This window comes from Lepidochelys kempii, chromosome 2 (genome assembly GCF_965140265.1).
Source record: "Lepidochelys kempii isolate rLepKem1 chromosome 2, rLepKem1.hap2, whole genome shotgun sequence".
Classification (NCBI taxonomy): Eukaryota; Metazoa; Chordata; order Testudines; family Cheloniidae; genus Lepidochelys; species Lepidochelys kempii.
Genome location: NC_133257.1, coordinates 133,021,405 through 133,037,660, shown reverse-complemented (window position 1 = coordinate 133,037,660; position 16,256 = coordinate 133,021,405). Strand labels below are relative to the sequence as shown.

General features: G+C 41.4%; 1 long non-coding RNA gene across 1 annotated transcript in view; it reads right to left on the bottom strand.

Annotated features, from left to right (window-relative positions):
- The window catches only part of LOC140907094 (uncharacterized), a 369,048-nt gene extending 357,279 nt beyond the window's left edge, over nt 1-11,769 (bottom strand). The window contains exon 1 of the long non-coding RNA XR_012157370.1: nt 11,680-11,769. This is a non-coding gene — a long non-coding RNA (uncharacterized lncRNA). The remainder of the gene's footprint in view (nt 1-11,679) is intronic.
- Nucleotides 11,770-16,256: the final 4,487 nt, after the last annotated feature.

Genomic DNA, 16,256 nt, shown 5'->3' with positions numbered 1-16,256 from the left:
TCCTCTACTCCCCCCCCTCCACCTACATCTGGGTCACAGACCTTTTGCTCTCCCATTGAACAAATCACAAAGCCTTACCTACTGTTTCCTTCAAATCACCAGCTGGACAGCTCCTTTCTCTCTCTGTCTCACCTTTCTCCTACTTAGGTCATTAAAAGTCCAGCTGGCGGCACAGCAGCATGCCAGAGCTAAGGCATGCATCTAGGGGCTGCAAGGACCTGGTGGCTGCTTCCTGGAAGCTGTGGTAAGCACCGCCGGGTCCCTGCATGCAGAACCCTCTCCCACACCCCAACCCCTTTCCCCAGTCTGGAGGTCCCCTCCCACACCCAAACTCCCTCCCAGAGCCTGTACCCCCCCCCAACACTCTACCCCCTTCTGAACCACAAACTCCTCATCCCTGGTCCCACTCCACAGCCCACACATCGAGCTGGAGCCCTCAACCCCCTTCCCCAGCCCAGAGCCCTCTCCCACACCCCAAACTCCTCATCCCTTCCCTCACCCCCGCCCAGCCTAGTGAAAGTGAGTGAGGGTAGGGGAAGTGAGCGATGGAGGGACATAGGATGGACTGAGCTGGGGGTGGGGCCTCAGAGAAGGGGTGGAGCAGGAGCAGAGCAGGGGTGTTCAGTTTTGTGTGATTAGAAATTTGGCAACCCTAAATGGAGAACACAAAATATTTGGAACAGAAGGGGGTTATTTGCACGGGGGGGGGGAGTGTTGTGTGGTTCTCTTGTTGGTGGTAGTTTTTTGTTTTGTTTTTTTTAAAGAAGGAAAGCAGAGGGGATCTAATTGATGATGCATTTAGCCCCTCATCATCATCTGCCATAGCTCTGATTTTGGTTGGGCTCTGCTTTCTTTCTTGCACTGTCCTAATACAGTGAAAGTTGGCATGTAATTCTATAACATTGAAATTACCTCCCCCCACCCACCCATTGTAGTCAAGCCATTAATCATTAAAGAAAAGAAAGAAAGAGTTTGCTTACAGCAACTTGCACGCCACAGTCCATGACTATGGGAAAAGGTTAAAAGACACAGACTTGCTTTATTGTGATGATGAATTGATTTGCAGATAAAAATATCAGATAGTTTTGAAATGGGAACCATGTCTTTGCATTTTTATTTCATTTTCTGCACTTGAGTGACCTGGTATTCACAGACAAAGTGGGTGAAGTAATATACTTTATTGAACCAAATGCTAAGATATTACCTCTCCCACCTTGTCTCTCTCATATCCTGGAACCAACATGGCTACAAGAACACTACAAACATTTTTGCTTCGGTGTCTGTATAGCTTTTGTTTGTCTTGAATCAACCTAATAACATAAGATAGAGGATCAGTTCCATTCAGAATATGTTTCCCAGATAGTTCTCCCTTTAGATAAAAATATCTTTTAAAAGATCCAATCTATTTTCCTCACATTTTGTGAGATGCTGGTTACAGTAAAACTAGTACACTGCTTATCATTTCCAGCTGTGTACTTTCATCAACATTTGTGTATTCATGAAGTGCAGAGTGGGATGCGATATATGCCATGGGAATACTGGTTAGAAGACATTACATTGGATTTTTCAGTTTATTGTCTATAACCAGATTGCCTGATATAGCATAAGTGGATATGTAGTCACCTTTCTTGGATGTTCCATATCATTGGTTGAATAGTGTTGCCCCTTTTGACCTGAGCAGCTAGCCAAAAAATCAAGGTCATGTAGATTGTTCAGTTAAGAGAAATGGGTGAGAGGTATTTCTCTGATGCACTTTTGTGTATTCACAAGGAATGCACAAAGTCCTATTTCCCTGAGCACAGGAGAAATCAAACAGTTTCCTTGCTTAAAAGGTCAGAGCTGCTTTCAGCCAGCACCCCAGCCCATAGCCTCTCTCTATGCTTATCCCAGGGTCACTTACCATGCTCCCAGGATGTATCTGCTTGGCTTTCTTCCTGCTTCTCACTTACCCCTGTGCACCATTACCCAAACAATGTCTAGTGGGTGCCTACCCATATAGTTCAGATTCCTGAATGGTCATGGACATGGCTGTATTTGGCTAGAGACATGGGCCTATGTTTGGCGTTGAGGCCACTTAATTGTTTCAGCCACTGGAATACAATAACTTCTTCATATTTATCCTAAATGGGAGGGGGCAGTTATAAGGTGGCTATAAAACAGTTATGTCTGCATACGAGAAACACAGTTCTCTTTGTAACAACTTTTTTTTTCTATGTTAATGCTGGGATGTATATGTTCTTATTTTTTATCCCCCTTACAATCCTAGGAGCAAGGCAAAGTTTTATTAAAGTAGAAAATGACATGATTGTTTCTTTTTGGGAGCCACAGCTGAGCCAGGAACACAGGAAAAGTGTGAAACATTTAAAAATGGACAATATTTTACAAAACCAGATCATGATGACCTTGGCATTAGTGAGTGATTTCCTTCCATCCCTGAACATATATATTTTATGGATTGAATTCACCTCAATCCAGATGACCTATGTAAGGTTTCTGGACCATTAAACTTCCAATAGAGAGGAATGGTATCAACATTAATATCTGCTTCCATAAAGAGTTATCGGCACCTTCTTACATTTTCCTTTAGAGACCATTTTGTTTTGAAACAGCTGCTTGTACAATGACATTTCTCATCTTTCATATTTATTACAAAGTGCATGGGCATAAAAGAAGGAACATTTTATTATGCTCATCTGTTCCTGCTGTCTGCTAATTATAACAGAGACAATACAATCTGTAAGCAACACCATTTCTAAGTAGAAAACTTTTCAAAGTCTCTCATAAGGTTTCAGATGCTCTCTAAACAACAGGTGGAATTCAGAGAAAGGTCCAGATTGGATATAGAAAAAAATGGGGGTTTAAGGCTGACTCGGGTCTAGGTCATGGCTCGGATTCAAGTTCAACAATGCCAAAAGTTTAATAGCTGTTCCTCACTGATTTCTATACCCTTGGGTTTCATCTAAAGCAGATACAGCCCCAGACCGTGATACCCTTCCTCACCTGGAATAGTACCTTATACCATGAATAGTACCACTGACTTTTCACAGGGCAATACAATGGTGTAATGTATCACTCAGCATGAGCAATAGTATCAGAATCTATCCCATTAAAAACAAGGCCTCCTTCCTATTCTATATCTAACCCAGAACCAAAATGACAGAAGTAGTTTGAATGTAAGGATTCGAATCTTACCTCTTGCAATTCTTATAAAGGGCTAGTTTCTAACTTTGGCCACACACCTTTGCAGAGGAGTAAGGGGCTACCCAAAGCAAGAGGGCAGAGAATAGGCTGGGAGGGTTAGAAACCACCCCAATACGCTGCTGGTGGTAGGCTAGTCTGGGACCAAGGGAGAAACAGTGAAGAAAAAACTGTGCCCCAAAGTCATATCTACTTTGCGTATTCACCACATGTGATACACAGTGCTTTGCTTTTTTCCAATAAAACGTTGATATCGCTGCTGTTTCAGTAATTACTGAAATATAACTTTGAAGACTGGAAGGTTAGCAGGAAATCTCCTCTCACATGATTTATGCTAGCTGATTTATGATGCGCTGCAATTTGCAGAGGCAGTTCATCTTGAAAGCGATAAGAAGAGGAGGAAATGCCAGTCATTTTAATCAAGTTACCTGCCACATAGAAAAAGGAAAGTAACCTCTCTTTTTCCCTGTCTGATCACATGAGATAATGTCTCATGTTATGGTCCCTGGTTATCACATTATTATTTTTTACATCAGATTGTCTGGGGACCTGCCTGGGTACAAGCAATCTGTGATGATATTCTGATTTAGCTTGTTTCTCATTCATAGTGTAACTGATGCCTGACAGCAGAGAATAGTGTAATCTCCCACAAACTTTCACCTGTATATTTCTTGTTACTCATGATCGCTCTGTTGCCCCATCATTCTTGCCCACAGCAGCTTTGCTTATTTTCTCCCCCAAAATTTTTCTTCAAGGAAACTTCAGAAAATTTCTGAATTCTGTTATGGAGGCACAACTGCATCATCTGATCAATTATTAAGTCTCTGTCTTTGCATGATAAAAACCACAAAATATGAATTATATTAATGTTAATTATATAGGGCATGCTAAAATATTTGAAACTTCTTGCCTTTCCAACCTATTATTTAAAGCTACCACAGAGATATGCAATAATTATTGATGAGTACACCTCTAGAATCTGGATTAAAATAAGTACCCAAAATATCATATTTGTATTCAAAGTCTAATGCACCCACGCTAACCCATCCTCTTGGGTCTACAAAACTGGGCTAGAAATCTCACAAGATCAGGGTTCCTTGTGAGGGGAAACATTTTTGTACTTCATGTTTTTGGTTGGGTTAGAAATGGTGGGTGAACCTTTATTACAGTTTTTCATCACTTCTACTTCTGTTCATGGGCAGAACAAGGAACTACAGAGGATTGTGAAAACGAAAAATATTAGTTAGATTTCTGAGGTTTATTTTGGGCTCAGTGTTGGGAAATCTGTTTACATGTTTCAGTAAAAATATCTATTATAGAGGACTGTCTGGTAGTTCATGATTTTTAACATTAGATACACTGATCAGTAATTCATCTTGTTGTAGATAGGCCCCAAAATTCAGACGTCAACAAAGGGCTTGGTTTAAATTTGTTGATCAATGTTAGTTATTTCTAATTTAGATGGCTGCTGTTTATCAGACAGGGTAAATTTTCCTGTGGCTAAGAATTGTGTGTGTTCCCTTTGGGGCATTATATAATTATTTCAGAAAGGTTTTTATAGACGTCTATATCAAACTTCTTTGGGCTGAGGGGTGGGAGGGCTGGGTTGGTATTTGTTTCTAATCCTAAGGGATTTAATATAACAAGTTCTCTGTTTAAAGTGGATCTATGAAAGCCATTGCCATTGTTTAATGAGACTAATTGCTTTTTGACAGGAAGCTGTGCACTTTGGTGATGATTTCAGTGGGGTTCCTGCTGTTTATTATAGAAGTCTGTAATAGTCAGCAAAGAGTGAGTTTATACCCTCTTCTTTTCTATTTTGTTTACGTAGTAGTAAGTGAAATGGGTTGGGGACAACTATGGAGAATTGCTGCTTCTTCAGCTGAATGTTCATTCAAAGCCTTTTTGTTCTGTTCAGACATTCAAGGGTGAGACTAGGGAAAATAAAAAGGCAGTGCTGCTCATCCCATCTCTGCCCACAACATAAGCACCACCCATGTGTGTTGCCAGAATATGAGGCTGCTCACAGTAGGTTGAGCAGATGTTCAAAATATGGTGGTGCATGGTCTCGGAACTCTACTAGTCTCCTTGAGCTTGGTTTGAATGAGATTCTTCAGCATGTCTCCTTCTATATAGTGGGAAAAGACTAAGTGGTGGTATCTCTCAAACACCGCCCCCCTGGGATCACTAAAATGTAATGTCACTGTCAAGGTTCCTCCCCCACTCTGAACTCTAGGGTACAGATGTGGGGACCTGCATGAAAAACCTCCTAAGCTTATCTTTACCAGCTTAGGTCAAAACTTCGCCAAGGTACAAAATATTACACCCGTTATCCTTGGACTGGCCGCTACCACCACCAAACTAATACTGGTTACTGGGGAAGAGCTGTTTGGACGCGTCCTTCCCCCCAAAATACTTCCCAAAACCTTGCACCCCACTTCCTGGACAAGGTTTGGTAAAAAGCCTCACCAATTTGCCTAGGTGACTACAGACCCAGACCCTTGGATCTTAAGAACAATGAACAATCCTCCCAACACTTGCACCCCCCCTTTCCTGGGAAATGTTGGATAAAAAGCCTCACCAATTTGCATAGGTGACCACAGACCCAAACCCTTGGATCTGAGAACAATGAAAAAGCATTCAGTGTTTTACAAGAAGACTTTTAATAAAAAATAGAAGTAAATAGAAATAAAGAAATCCCCCCCTGTAAAATCAGGATGGTAGATACCTTACAGGGTAATTAGATTCAAAAACATAGAGAACCCCTCTAGGCAAAACCTTAAGTTACAAAAAAGATACACAGACAGAAATAGTTATTCTATTCAGCACAATTCTTTTCTCAGCCATTTAAAGAAATCATAATCTAACACATACCTAGCTAGATTACTTACTACAAGTTCTAAGACTCCATTCCTGTTCTGTCCCTGGCAAGAGCAGCATCCAGACAGACACAGACCCTTTGTTTCTCTCCCTCCTCCCAGCTTTTGAAAGTATCTTGTTTCCTCCTTGGTCATTTTGGTCAGGTGCCAGCGAGGTTACCTTTAGCTTCTTAACCCTTTACAGGTGAGAGGAGCTTTCCCCTGGCCAGGGGGGATTTCAAAGGGGTTTACCCTTCCCTTTATATTTATGACAGTCACTCACAGTAAATCATGTAGTTTTGTGACTCTCCCTCTCCTTACTTATGAGGTCTGGAATAGTTAACAGTGTAGACATTTAAATTATAATCCCTAGTGTCTGAATTAATATCACACTGTTAGGGAGTGGGCAGTTAATAGCTCTCAAAGTTATTGGTGCATGCTCACTGCAGACATCCCTGCATTGGTTACACCCTGTTCATGGTTTTTGAGTTTCTCTTTGCAACCATGACAACTAGACTTTTTTTTTTTTTAATTGAAAAGTAAGATTCTGGAGAACAAGACAGGAACTTCAGAGAGATATACAGCATACAGGCACATTCCAGCTGTTTCCAAGTCCTGTCTATATTCTATAATAATTTTGCTTTACAGGTCTTTTAGGTTGTTTAATTCTCTATGTGTATTCTAGATAAATAATACCTCATTTGTGCTGCTTTTTACATTTTTTTAAATGTAAAGGGATGTTACCCTCTCTTGTCTGTTGCTTTTTCCTGTCTTATCTGAGGGAACTATATTTTGCCCCTGAGCAGTGTTAACAGTCTTCTAGAGTTTTAGTTATTACATCTCCGTTGCTACACAATTGTTGAAATTCTTTTATTTCTATAAAATATGTCAAGGGTATGACTCTAAACAATTAATAAATGCATGGCTATGCATTAGTGATAGCATGATAAAACATGTAATTTCTGGGTCTAACTTCCAGAAGCACTGACCACATCTGAAGTCAGTGGGATCTGTGGCAGCTTTGCAGCACTTCCTAAAACCAGGCCTTCTATAACAGAAAGCCAATACCATATTGATATGATATTTATATTTCTGTTTTAACTGGAGTCAAAATGAAGCAGCCAAAATGAAGGTTGCTCTGGACTGCTAAAGTACAGCTCTGCAATTCTGCAACCTGGAGTTGCCGAGAAAGGTCAAATGGGCATGTACTATGGGGGCTTCCCTCCTGCCCTGACATGCCTTTTGCGCTGGGGCTTGTGAGGGGGCCCAAATAGGGCAGTGTGTGTCCACCCTATTTAGCACTTGTGCTGAGGGAATACTTCATGGCCAGTTGAGGGGATTTTACAGACCCTGTAAGTTGCCACAGTGGTATACAAGGGCCAGTGCAGAGGGGTGATTCTCACCATCCATTCGTTTTTTAAATGAAAATTTAGATGCTGAAACACAAGATAGCAGAATCGAGAAGAAAAAAAACCAGCTTGTCATATCACTGTGAACTGACCCCTACAGCAATGAACAAAAGCATGCCTGGCCCTATGCACAGCATATAAGTTATATACTGAATAATGAGAAGAGAAGAGGAACAAACAAGCAATGAAAAACCTAGACCAGGACAGTGGAATGTACAAAGAATGGAAGGAGAATAGTCTTTCATACTGCTTGTGTAATTTTTGTTAGTGTTTAGATATTACTTTGATGGGTTCATTATAGATATCAGATACGCAGATGTGATAGATATACTTTGCCTTTGTCTTGGGCAGTAGTACAAATGTTAAAAAAAAGAAGAATATATATAAATATATACATTTTCCGCTTGCAACTCACTGAAAATATTTATCATGGTATTGCTAACTATTTCAAAACAGTTAATGTACAAATTGGAATAGCAACCAATGCATTTGAGAAATCATAATGAAGATTTAAAAAATAGCGAACCAACTTTATGTGCCTTGTGCGCTTCCCAAACATTTTTCTGGGGACTCTCGTTGATTGGACATGCTTCTTTACAGTATTTGACCTTCAAGAGCACAATTTTCAAAGTTAAGTACCTAAAATTAGGCCCTATATCTATATTTGAACATCCAAATGTGCATTTGGGCAGCCAGATTTAGGATTAGAGTGGCTAATTTAGCTGGGTATATGTGAAAATTGAGTCCTGTAACACAAAGTAATAATCTTATTTTCACAGGACTGATATGCATCTGTGTTAAACTGTCTTTTCTCTTCAGAATAAACTTTCCCCTATTAAAATGTGGCTGGAAACAAGTGTATTGATTTTTAATTAATCCATTACATTTACTAGAAAGGACTGGTTAATTGTAAACTGTTTACGCTGCTCCTTTTAAATGATAACTGCATATTGAGAAAGAACAGTTCCTTTGTAGCTGTAGACACTGAACTAATCCAAGAAACTCTTATGTATAAATATTACATACAGTAACATCTCCAGTGATATCACTGTTTTATAGGCAAAAAGAAAAATTAATTCAGGGTTTAACTTACAGGATTTGGCTTGTAAGGTCAAGATTTTCAAAACTGATTTTTGGTGCAAATATTGTATGCCCATCTTAGAGGCCTGATTTTTGGAAAATGCTGAGCCATCTGCCCTCTGAAAAGTCAGGCTGCTTAAATGTATCTTAAGTTGGGCACCTAAAAATCACTTGTTACTTTTGAAAATCTTAGCTTAATTTAAATCCAAAGTAGCCTCCAAATAACAAGCCCAGCTGTCATTGTTAAAAATAATCATGAGAGTTGAGCATCTAATCTTCTTTCTGCTTTGGAAGGATGTCCTCTTCCAAGGGTTTAGGCCAAGGAAAAGAAAATTAATTAGAAACTGAAATAATTATGCCCACACTGCTATACTTTTCAAGATCACATTGGGCCATGGTCCAGATTTTTTCTCAGTACTTATTCAGACAAAATCCCTTCAACTTCAATAAAAGTATGCCTTTGTAAGGTCTGAATAAAAAATATGAATAACAAAGACTGCTGAATTTGGCCCATTATGAATGTTCTTCCACTTTAATGACCATCCATATGATATATAGTATATCTGCACCTATGATTACATTTCTTAATTTGTTTGTAAAGCACTTCACATAATTAGAAGAAAAATGCAGTATCAGTGCAAACAACCACATTTATTGCAAATACCAAAAGGTTGAACATTTATGTTGGGCCACATGAAAAATACTGTAGACAATTTTGTCCTGGCTTCCATGCTGTCAAAAAGACTTTGAATTCACTGGATTAAGTTAGTATTACATTTTAAGACTAATAAGTGGACACAGTTAGGACCAGAAACTCAGGGTCTGAATTTTCCCCAAACATTCAGGGGACTAGAATGCAATTTAATTCCACTCTAATGAAATTAAATTCATATTACAATGCTTCCTCCTTGATCCTTCAGTGCAATGTGGGAGTATATCAGAAGATATATCAGAAGATATATGTCAGAGCATATATTTTAAGGAAAACCAGCTACAGCATATGTTCAGCCAGCAGCTTTATTTTATTTTATTTTATTTTCATAACAACAGAAAGGGCTACATTTCCCATCAAATCAAAATGTGATGGTTATTTTTTGGTTGCTAGCGGTTGCAAATAGAAAAATCATCTGAAGAAAATGTATTTTATGGCTCTATAACTAATTAAAAAAAAGAAACCAATAGCATCTTATTCTTAGCCAATATAAACCATTCTTCTTAAAATAAGTTCACATGTGCCTGGTTTCCTCCAAATTGCATTCCAATGGCTGAGATACAAAAACCTTAAATCAAGGATTTAATCTGGGAACAGCAGTCACATTTCTACTACATGTTGCATGAACATGATCAATGCTTAAAGCTATAGTTACCTTGCAAAAATAGACACATGGAAATAAAAATAATAATAAAAAAATCCTGAAACTGTGAATGTGATAGGAGTTCAAAGTCTGCTCTTGCATTTTTTAAAAAAAAGTTGGGCTGGTGAATAATCTACAGGAAAACTAATAGGGAGGACTGGATATGGTAGATACAAGCAATCCAGAGAGAATTCAAAACAAGCTACAAGTAAATAGGGAAGGGCAGACCAGTTCATAGAAAACAACAACTGACCAAATCAGCCCTCAAACCAATCCTTTGTATGGCTTTGAAGATCCAGACCCAGATTCTCTCTTTCACTGAGTTTCTGCTAAACATAGCACAGTGTTAAGCAGAGGGGTGCTGTCAAGGAGCTGCTTATGGCTCTCTGCTTCTCATAATGGATCTGCAATGCCCTGACTCCTGGCCTTAATTAGAGCAGCCTTCAAGTGAAGCATGTCTATTAGTCTTTGCGGGATCCTAAGGCTCAGATCCTAGGGTTGCCAACTGTCTAATCACACAAACCCAAACACCCGTGCCCTATCCCATCCCCTGCCCTGCCCCTCCCCAGAGGCCCCGCCCCCACTCACTTCATCCCCACTCCCTCTGTCACTCACTCTCCCCCCACCCTTACTCACTTTCACCAGGCTGGAGCAGAGGGGTTGAGGTTCAGGAGGGGGTGCAGGCTCTGGGCTGGGGGGTGGGGCCGAGGGGTTCGGAGTGTGGGAGTGGGCTGAGCCTAGGGCAAGGGGCTGGGGTGCAGGTGGGGGTTCAGAGTGTGGGCTTTGGGAGGGACTAAGGGTGTGAGAGGGTGCTCGAGGCTGGGGCAGAGGGTTGGAGTGAATGAGGGGGTGTGGGGTGCAGGCTCTGGGAGGGAGTTTGGGTGTGTGGGTGGGATCAGGGCTGGGACAGGATGTTGGGATTCATGCAGGAGGGATTGCAGGATGCAGGATCTGGCTGGGCGGCACTTACCTCAGGAGATTCCTGGGAAGTGGCCGGCATGTCCGGCTCCGAGACTCATGGGTAGCCAGCTGGCTCCACGCACTGCCCCTGCCTGCAGGCACTGCCCTTGCAGCTCCCATTGGCAGCGGTTCTCAGCCAATGAGAGCTACAGAGCAGCGTGCAAAGACCCCCTGGATGGTCCTGTGCCTAGGAGCCAGACATGCTGGTCGCTTCTGGGAACCACGGGGGTTCAGGGTAGGTAGGCAGCCTTTCTTAGTCCTGCTGTGCTGACGGACTTTTAGGCGGCCTGAAATCTCCCAGAGTGGCTTCAGTAGCCTCCTGGAGATTGAGCCCGATTATGGGAGACTCCTGGCCAATCTGCGAGGGTTGGCAACTCTGTCAGATCCACAAGGGATTTAGGCCTTGCGAAGCTCAGTGTCACAACGCCTAACTTTTAAGTGCCTAGAAAATCATAGGAACAACACTGAGATCCACAACACCTGAGTTAGGAACCTAGACTCCCTATACAGTGAATGGGAAAATATAGGGACCTTAGAAGGGGATCCACAAAAGACAACATTCTAGACGGGGATCGCCTAAGCTAGCCAATGGGAGATGCTGATAAGAGCTAAGCACTACCCTTGTCATGGAGATAGCACTACGTCTAGACTACAGGAAGGCACCTACCTGTACTTGCAATCCACAAACTGGGGGAAGATAGTCATTCACCTGTATAACTCATGTGAAGGGCATGAGCTGGTAGGTATGCTCAGAGGCTGCCTAACTCCACACAAAACTGCCAGACGATGGACCTTTAGCCCAGTGGTTCAGGTACTCACCTGGGATGTGGGAAAAACCTAGTTCCAGTCCTCCTCAACCTGATGAGAAGAGATTTGAATAGGGATCAGTGTAGTTCTCCCATGAGTGCTCTAACCACCGCTCTAGCAGATATTCTGAAGTGCAGCTCCTGCAATCTCTCCTACTGAAGTTGTTCAGTTATTTAATCAAACTGGAAAAATTAAATATTAATTGGGGCAGAGAAAAGAGCAAGAATCACTCGATAGTCCAGTGGTTAGAGCAGTCATCCGAACACTCTGTGTTGACAGTCCTTTTCATTAGGCAGAGGGGGAACTTAAACCAGAGGTCTCCCACATTTCATGTGAGTACCCTAACCAATGGCCAATAGTCCTCTTTCTTCCCCTTCCCCCACCCCTGCTGTCTCATTTCATATGGAGTTAGCCTCTGATCACACCTACTGGCCCAGGTCCCATATCTTCCCCAAATTTGTGGATCATAGTAGGGCTTAGGCAGGAGATAAGCAGCCCAACACCTACAGGGAGATAACACTGTGCATGCTCAGAGGCAGCAACATAGGCATGTAGGGAACTTTACTGCCAAAACTTAGGCACTGAGTTCAGGCACCTACAGGATTAGGCAGCAGCTGTGTGGCAGTTTTGTGGATTGCAGGGGTGCCTAAAAATAGGGGTTAGGCACTTAAATACCTTTGTGGAACCAGGCCTAGGTGATTTAATAGTATTAACAAAGTGTTGAATGAAGAACACAACAGGCACTTCAGTAAAATATCAAGTCATCACTTTAGTCTTGCTTTCAGTGTTGTGCAAGTGGGATTTTTTGTTTCTTCTGCAAAATTTGATGTCATCCCTGTAAATTACAGATTAAATTAGATACATTATACAGACAGAAGAAACACAGCATCCCACCACGCGCCGGCAGTGAAATGCTTTTGAATTCATCTTTAAAACAGAGTCCTTTCAAAGCTGAAGTGTTTCTTGAATTGCATCATGTTTTGCTTTACTGCCTTCCTATGCAGAAGAGAAACATTAAATGCTGATTAAAGATGACAGAGAGTTCTCAGTTCATTGTTATTCTTATGCAAAAGGTTAGCCTAGATAACATGCTCAGCCCTGTGCTGACAGTCACGCAAAAGCTACAACAAATGATCATTACTAAAAATCAATAAAAGTGTAACTTTAGGTACTGACTACAGTATTATTGCACACTTGGCCCACATTTTATTTGGCACTTCCAGTTAATTTATTACCAGCTAATGACAGTATTCTCAGCAGCTCTTCTGAATGATTTGGCCAAATCTCATCAAACTGTCAACATATTCTTGAAATAGTAAGCTGTTCCTCCCACTCCTCCCTCCTATGCTTGCCCTTAACAATGTAAGGGGATAATAATTCATCTTCTTCCATTAAACCCTAAAGAAGTCATAAGAATCACTTCCTAAGTCTAAGATATTTGCCTGTAGATAACAATAATAATAATGAGTATTAAAGGTCAGCAGATATTCAATACATAATACAAAAATCTTGATGGTGGAGAGAATGCAAATATGAATATTCGTTTGGGAGAACGAATTGTTCTCACAGGAGTCATTTTGTTCACCTCTAATGAAATAATATGGAGAGAAATGGTACTGCCTTGCCTAGACTGATATAGTTTGATTAAAGTGTATTTAAGAAGATTTTGATTTTCTTTGAGTCAAAATATTGGTTCTTTATACAAAAGCATACAGTAGAAGAAAGAGAAGTTCTTATTGAAGAGCAGTAGCTGTTTCTTAGTTAAGGTTCAAGCCAGCTTTCTATTATATGCTCAGTTCTTTTTAACACCTCAAGCTTCCTACAAGAAAATGATCCACCTGCAATTTCTCATCCCAGGATCCCTTTTTTTCTGGTATGTTTGTAATAAAAATACATACAATACACATTATGAAGTTCCAAAATTTGCTATAGCCCCTGAGAATTTTTCTAATTTTGATAGTTCATCTCCAAGCTTACAAATAGGAGTTATTTATCATTATTAACTTGTATATAGCTTTGCTTAGAGGAATAGGACATGCTTTTTAGTCACTTGGTTGGGGAAGAAATTATTGACGTTGTTATATATGTTTATAATATTGTCACAGTCTGGTCCAGTCCAGCTCTCTGAACTGACACCAGTCAACTGTGATTGGAGCCAACTGCTGAATCCCATGTGTTGCTAAGCTCTCAGTGTCTTGGCAGTGACTGATCACTGTTCTTAGCTCTGGGTCTCTCAGGCATACTCCTGGGTGCAGACCCCATATCTGACACCCTTGTTGGGCAGTGAGACCCCTCCAGTCCTGCCACTGAGACTCCGGAACCAATGCCACTGCCCTCCTAAGCCCCCAAAAGCTCAGACACATTTTCCCCCTCCCTCTAGTCTAGAGTCCCACCTGACTGTGGGAACCTCGGTTTCACAGTTACACCCTTCAAGGGCAATGTGGCAGTAAAGCAATTGGGGGTTGGCAGATGTCCACTAATTTATTCTGCTTTTCTTAAATTATGTCCAGAAAGATGTTTACAGTACTCACCAACCTTATCAGATCACCGAAATACTTTTAGTTTCTCTGAGAAGGCTGAAAATGGAGGATTAGTTGCCTTTACAGGAATGAGGAAGAAACAACTTATGGTTGGTGGTGGTCAGAGAAGAAGCAATTTCCACTGAACTCCTGTCCCTTCTTCAACAATTTTTGGTGAACCAGAACCAGTGCTGGAGACAGGTGGATCAGTTGCTTTGGTTGCGGTGATCTTGGCCTGGAGATCACTGGGAAAGTTGGTTTCCTAATGGCTCTGTCAATCTGTTTCTTCACTTTCCCAGGTGGGTATTGTAGTTTTAAGAACACTTGATAGAGATCCTGTAGGTATTTGTCTCCTTCTGAAGCTTGTTTTCCTAATGTAACCTAAGGCAACCAATAGGGCCAGGAAGATACATAGGGAGGTACCAGCTTCTAGATCTAAAAGACTTATATGTGCCTCTTAGGGATCCATGTCTTCCATGTCCATCTGGGTTATACATAGTGGGGATAGGTCATATTCCAGCAAGAATGGTCAGCTTCATGTCCTGGATTAGAGATGCCAGAGATGGCCCTCCTGGTTAGGCCAGCTGGTGCCAAAAATTTCCTGTATATCAATGAGTCCATTGGTATCAAATGTGTCCCCCAGTGTTGCAGTGATCAGTGTTCATGAGCATGGAGCAGGTTTCCTTAGTGTCTCTGTTATCAGTGCAGAGGCATCCAGTGCTGGTGCGTGAGGTGCCGAAGAAGGTTCTGTCAGCTGAGCTGTACCGGAGGAAGCGTGAAGCAACTGTTGGTGCTGATTTTGCCTCACTGCTCAGGTGAGTCTCAGCTTTGAGACTCTTGTGTGTTGGAGCCTTAGAAGATGATTTTTGTCTCCTGACTGGGGAGGGAGATTGACAGAGTGGTACATGAGAGGGACTTCCGAGTGTCCTGTGAGCTCAGGGTGATATTGCAGCTCACCAGGACACTACAAGAGTTAGACTGGCAAGGAGGAGGCAGTTGTCCCTGCTTACTTGCCAGGACCCGAAGATGCTTGAACAGAAGTTTCCAGAAGATACAGCTTCAGTCTGCCTTTTCTAGCTTTCAGAGTGTGCCTTGAAAACATCTGGCACACCAAACAGTGCTCAGGGATGTGTTCCTCTCCTAAGCATAAGATGCACCTAGAGGAGCTATTGTTAATGACATTCCTGTATCATAGGAATGCCAAGTCTTGAATTCTAGAAACTTGCCTTCAGCCATTTGAGGCCTGTTTACAGGGGAGTCTATCCGTTGTACAGGAGTGTTGTAGGGGTGGGCAGAGACCCTAGCAATGCCCTTAATCTAAGTAAGATTTTTTTTATTACCAATGCATTGACTAATCTTAATCTAAGTAACTACTAGAATAAATATAGGTCTAACTAATATCTCAGTAGGTGAAGAGACACGGAGCCCATAGGTTTCCACCAAGTTCTGGCATCAATTTGGGTGAAGAGAGGAGAACTGTGAAGGTGAAGTAAACCAGGGTGGGGGCACTAATGGTGGAAGGGCACTGTGGGGCTTACAGCTATGTTTTTGGTCTTGCCATTCAGGGTAAACTGACTGTGGGGGAAACAGGTTTATTTTAAATATTTTAAGGTACAAGCCATCCAGAACAGTCAGCATTATTTTTAGACACACTTAGATATACTTTGTTTTACCATTCTGCCCTTTATTCCCCAGTTGTATAGTGATTACAGTAAAAAAAGTTCATTTCAATTTTAAAGATATGTTTCTGTGATATTCCTTGTACTTAAAATGAGGAATGTTAATATCACTAGAACCAGAAAACATTTGTGTGCCCACTTTACTTTTGCTGGTTTCCTCTGTCTACTTCCTCCAATCTGTTTTCCTCTACCCTGCCACTATATTTTCTATTCTGTTTTGCCATCACTTTAGCTACTTTTAGGTAATTCCCGGTCAACCCAAGAGAGACGCAGGTTGCAGTGACTCTGCTGTACCTAGTATGCCCCTGCGGCTCTCCTAACAGGCATGATTCTACTGGCAAAGAAACATGGCAATGGCTGATATGACTCTGCCAATAGATGACTTTTTTTC